This window comes from Pieris brassicae, chromosome 1, assembly GCF_905147105.1.
Source record: "Pieris brassicae chromosome 1, ilPieBrab1.1, whole genome shotgun sequence".
Classification (NCBI taxonomy): Eukaryota; Metazoa; Arthropoda; class Insecta; order Lepidoptera; family Pieridae; genus Pieris; species Pieris brassicae.
In genome coordinates this window covers 16,703,294-16,709,850 of record NC_059665.1, presented here as the reverse complement: position 1 = coordinate 16,709,850, position 6,557 = coordinate 16,703,294, and positions in this window count along the sequence as shown.

The following is a 6,557-nucleotide window of genomic DNA, read 5'->3' as shown; positions in this document are numbered from 1 at the left end:
TGTAGTTGGATATTTTATCAACTAAAATAATACATCGTTTAGTCTTAAGAACATACTATATTTAACGATCAATCCACGTTGGTCGAGTCCGTTTTCCACAATCTAATTATACTAAGTGCTTTTCTCTTTCCGCTTATGCTATAAACATTAGCGCTTAGGTGTAAGTCATAGGCCGATGAGAATTAAAAGTGTGACGTACTGATTGGCTTATTCATAATGTAATAGGTTATTTAACTGCGAATTACTAATGTAAGCGTCATTGGTCGGCGGTATTACAAGCCTCCTGCCCCTTTACAAAATATTCTTCCTGATACTAATTACTTATTATAATTAAACAATTTATTATTATGTATATTGTAAAGAGAGCCTAGGCCCGACCGGACTGGTTTTGTATTTATATTCTAGTTTAAACATATCCAAATACTTATCCTTTCCACTAAGTTCTTTAACTGTCTGATATAGGACTTTTGAACGTACTTTTGAAATCCTTAATTTGTATATGTAATTTTATATTTAAGACATTTTTTTTGTGTAACATCGTCAACTTTTAACTTGTACCCAAACTAATCTGTACTGCTGAGAGCATCTATGCATTGAGGTCATATAATTTGCACCCACACACTCAAAAGGGCAAGGTCTTATATGAAAATCCTTTGTTCCAGTTAATTACTTATTAAAGGACAGATTATATGAAGGAAAGCGGAACTTTTTTATCGCATTGTGATTTATGTTCATTTAATACAATACCGGTTTCATTTCATTGTAATATTTGTATAAGAATCCGTTGATTATTTATGCAAGATTTTTTCTCTTTGATTAGAACTCTTTGGAGTTTTTTTTACTTTAGTTAGAAAAAAATTGCGGCTTCATCGAAGTTTGAGGAAACATCGATATTGTATTCATTTTAAATTTTCTTCTATGCATAGTTAACATTTCTTGTACGGAAAACACGGCGAAAATTTTTTTCGCTTTCAGGTTCGGGATAATTTTCTCAGTGTTGAAAATCGTAACGTTTGTAACATCTAGTAACCTGTATTTAGGTAATGTAAAACGTTTATAAAATATTTCTTTACATATATCAAACTAAGAATCTGTGGATGTGTATAATATAACATGTGATATATTAGGGCCGTGTTTAATGTTTAAAGAATTTTTATTTACATGAAAAACCTCATATATACGCGTCGACATCAGCCGTTCTAAAACACGTGGTTCAATAAAACTAATTACAAATACGTACTACATTATTCCTATGCGTTTTCAATATTTTTACCTCATGTTTCCGCAAAGCAACAATTAGTCAAAGCATACAGGTTAATTAATTTCAGTCCCTCGAGTATTGGTTGGTAATAATTTAAAAAAACGGGAATGTCATTAATTGTCCTAATAAGTGATCACGCTAAGTGACGTGACTAGGTATATATTAGAACTCATTGTTTCTCTCTGTAGGTTTTATATTTTGTCAAAACATCATACTTAAATAATTCTTCATTCAATATAAATTACAATTATATATATTTTGAAAAGAGGACAAGAATAAAACGTTTTCTCGCGTAAATGCGGATCGCAGTGTTCGAAAGTATAATTTAAATGAAGGAATACCAAAACTTTTGGAAACCTACATTAAATTTCGAAATAAATTTTTTTTAGAACATTATTGCTTTAAACAATCTTTTGAGAGGCATTTTGATATAGGTTTCAGATTATTTCCACGAAATTAGTATTACCAAGGAGTTTCCATTACATTTTTTTTTGCTAGACACCACATTTTGTAACGCATTGCATATTTTAATTTCTACTTTATTTATATGTTTTCAACAGTTCTGTTTATACATTTATTTGGGAGTAATACACATTGATATGCAAAGGTTTGAATACGTAAATAAACAACAACTTTAACTAAAGTAAATTGATACAAAATCTACCTCTTTTTCTACAAAAATTCCTTCCTAATTTTCAATTACAAATTTAAAACACTAACACTTATGATGTCACGAATTACTCATACAAATTTGAATTAATGAAATAAACGTCTAGCAATAATTTATTTACCATTACAATCTCATAGGGTAAATACATTTTTAATTCCATAATTACACCTCAGTTACTAACGATAGCCATTTAGTTGATCACGTGACAAATGCCATCGTGACAGATGCTGTATTGAAAATTAAATGAAATGTTTGAAGGGTGTAACTTTAACTATTGGAGCTATGGTATTACTATTGTTTATATAAATAAAATAAAATTTAAATGATTAATTATACGAATAAATTTCTACAAATCTTAGAATTTAGTCTATACTAAAATATTTTAAGTAAAATAATGGATTACAATAATTACTTTTAATACAATAATTAAATTTGTTGGCACATTTCTGTAGGCGTTTCGATACTATTTGTAAAGAGTGATATTGTTTAATACGTGACACTTGTTAAATGTTGTATTGGGAATCCAAGAAAAGCAAAGCAAGACTTATGGTTAAACGCTATTAAATTACTATATCATCGAAGTGGCTAGCAGGATGTGGTAATACTTAATAATAAACCAAAAACTCCGAAAAAATATATGATGTGCTGAGATGTACCCATATTACATCCATTATTTTACTTAAAATATTTTAGTAAAGCCTAAATTCTAAGATTTTTAGAAAAATTGTATTCGTATAATTATATATATATACTCCAATAGTACTCTTTTTCTTGTGTTTTTTTTAATATTCTTGACAATATAGGATTATTATGTAAGACTTACGTGAATATAACATTTACGGTTGCTCTGAAGCGCAATTTGCTCAGATTTAAGTCCAGGGTAATAATAATTATATACATTACTTATTCCTGCTAATTACAGAAAGTTTGCAGTTTTAAAGAAATGTGTACTAGATAGGTCTTATATACATACATAAATATAACTAGTCTGGCCATAAATACTGTGAAATAAAACCTTTTATTTTTTTACTTTTTGATTATTTGAATTTGGAACACGTATATTATTCTAGAAACTTCTTTAAATTTTGCACCATTTCACATATGTTTTGTGTTCATTATCAAATTACAATATGGAATAGGGGTTTTAAAAAATAAGATTGCTGTGATTGCCTTGCACAAAGTGGGTATGAAAGCGATAGTCATATTTCAGACACTCAAAAGCTTGGTATCATCGTATACCGTACTATCTACAATTACAACAACACTTCGTTTCGACCAGAAGAGACCGGGGCGGTCGCGTACTATTAAAACTACAAAGGCTGTTAATGCTGTTGAAGCCAGAATTCGTTGAAACTGTAATTAGGAATTAGGCATTATTTGCTTCCTCGAATTAGGAACAAAAAATCTTATCGCTAGACATGAAGATTCCCGTAATAGCGGGAATCTGTCGCGTATTATAAAACAAGAGCTAAAGCTCGGTGCTTATCATCGGTATACAGGACATGTCCCAAACGCTCACAGTTCTAAAGAAGCTGCTCAAGTGGTCGGAAAGGTAAAAGGTTGTCATCATCCTGTGTCAGTAAGTAGTCTCATTGACGCAGTCTCTAAACGACACAGCGATATTCAGTCTCTTAAAAAATCTTTGGAGCAAACAGTGGTGAAAAATCCATATGAAATAGTGTGTAAATACATTACATACATTCGTGGCCAAACAAAAAAAAATGGATTAAAGGCCAAAGGTGGCCATTTCAAATAGATTTTTTTTTGCTGAGACTAATAATAGGTATAAATTTTAATAATATTACATTACATCATTTAAAAAAATGCATTTTAATTTGTAACAGAACTTATATCTGGACTAGGTATATAGATGTGCTATAATTTCCTTATGTGTATATAATACTCATAAAGTGTTTACTATATAAGACCTATTAGACATTAATTTAACCAGCCATCTGATATCGTGTATGGAATTAAACTTAATAAATGTAATAGTTTTGTAACCAATTCGCTAACAATAAAGCTTTTAAATAATATCTCGGTTACAATTAGCGAGATTTGACGCTAATATAACAGATGTTGTCGAGAAAATTAATCCGCTCACTTATACCGACTATCACTTGTCAACCACTCACGCGCACAGTATTGTTCATTTTGTAACACAGCGCTTTACGCTGATGTTATGATTATAATAAGCTTAAAAATACTTTATTTTTACACAAAATAAAACCAGTTAACATTCAATATAAAATAGTCTCCTTTCAAAATCTAGAAAAGTTTGACACTGTTCTTACACATCGTGTTAAGAAGTAAACACAGACAGTAACAGACAGTAGTACTAAAATAAATGAAATTGAATATTAATTTCAATGTTTTTCAATTTAACGTTTCTTGTGTGTTCAATGAAACTATTATAATTTTAGAAGTTATCCTAAAATATAGATGTAGTATGTATAAAAATTTACTCTTAAAGTAAAGTTCTTTCTTTGTAAAACAATATTGCTTTCCGCAGCTTTCAAATCTAAATCTACAGCGCTTTATGCTGATAAACATACATGATGTAGTAATCTGAGTTTCTTTCGCTTCAAATCACTTCAACAAAGCAATTTGATTGACACTAGCACCAATTGTGGCAAGTGTAAAAATTGTCATCCAATTTCAATTGGGGGATTTTTTTCAATTACGAAATGCTAGTGGAGCTATTGTGAGGGTGACAAATAGATCTCTAAAATATAGCAAGTAAATGAGGTTCGTGACTTAGCCTGCATGGAGTACAAAAAAATACTATAAATGATATTATCTGCCGTAATAATATTAGTATTTACTCGGAGTAAAATTAGTAGGTACATTCAAACGATTATGTTGAAATATTTAGTATCCCTACTTGCTTCTTATAACTATTACCGTGTTTTGCATTAAGGTGTTAATAATTAGAACTTTATTTTTTTTTACTTTTAAATTTCCTAACCCATCGTTTTTGTAGTTTTTTCAATTATTCATAATTTGTTAAATTTTTGTCATGAGACGCCCACCAGAGACTTGAGAAGATGGAATAAAAGGGATAGTGAGGCATTATTTTAAAATGTCGCAAGAAATAGTAAGGTAAGTGGAAGAATTTGGACAAGGCCTTCACTCCGTCGGAGTCGATTACTAGTGTAAAACAATGACATGGACTGAGAGCAATGTTGGCCTAGTGGCGTCAGTGTGCAACACTTATTTCGACACCAAAAATTCGACGGCGTGCGTCAGCCACAGAAGACCTACTTGCCTATTAGAATAACAAATGATCATGAAACAGAAACAGAAATCTGAGGCCAAGGCCTAAAAAGATTGTGGCGGCATTGATTGATTTTATTATAGGAATGGAATGTCATTGGAATAAAGACTAATTTTTATTTTATTTATCTTTCTTATGGCTGGACAATACTACGTTACAAATGTAAGCTTTACCACACATTTATTAAAGAATTTAAAACCCTAAATAGTAGAAAAAATAGTTTAACATCATTAATCATAAAATTGTACTGAGGCTGAATTCATAAATGTTAATACTGTAATTCTAATATTTGGTTGCGAGTTCATGTTTATTTTTACGAATCAATCGTTAGATTCACGTGTTATGCCCAATTAACTCGAGGAAATATGTAAAAATTGTGCAAGTTATAGAAGCCTGCGTAAAAAAGGCAAGAACAGGTATTTCTAACAAGCTGTAGACCTAATGGCTTGAGCATGCGACTCTCATCCGTGTAGCTGTACGTTTGAAACCCGGCTGTGCACCGATGAACCGTTTTGTTTTATTTTGATACCAATCACTGAATTTCTGTTTATCACCTAAAAAGTTCGCTCGTACGGTGATAAAAAAGATCGCAAGGAATCCGATTCAATCTTCAATCTACGAATTGAAGGGTCGTTTTGTGGTGAGTACAGCGAATCTCGGATAGTAAAGACTCTTGTATAGGGATTTAGATCCGACAGTTAGCCCGAACTATAACTTTCGTATATATTTAAATCAAACATCTTGTGACACATGGGATATACTATATCTAGTTTGATAAGTATGGTGATATGTAATTAACGTCCAAAATCAGAAGTTCTAGTGAAATAATTACTATCCGCTATTTCCTCTTACTTAAAAATTACTTATCCAACTTAAAGATATCTCGGTTAACTGGAAACGATCTTGGATCTGAGGTTATGAGTCAACAGGGCAATGTATGTCATAAAGTTAGTGTCAAAGATTAATAAATACACATTCATAGATGCAATGCCAACAAAATATATATTATCTTGTAGGATTTTATTTCTAACTAGAAATTGTGATATTCAAAAGTTCTTATCCTCATGCAGAAAAACAAATTACTTATAGACAAGAAAAAGTCGTTAGTACTGTCTACTACTTCTACTAATAGTCAGTACTATTCGTTTCGACAATTTTTAATTTCGAAATAAAAGTAATAGACATCCTAAAAATGTATAATTCGCTTTATTTAAATAACATCGAGATCATGTGACTGACGTGTTAAATTAAGGAATGTCATCAAAGCACATCTGATCATAATATTTCCTCTTTGCCCGAAGAAATATAACTTATAATTGAATTCAGTTAAGTGCACCCAAGTGACTGTA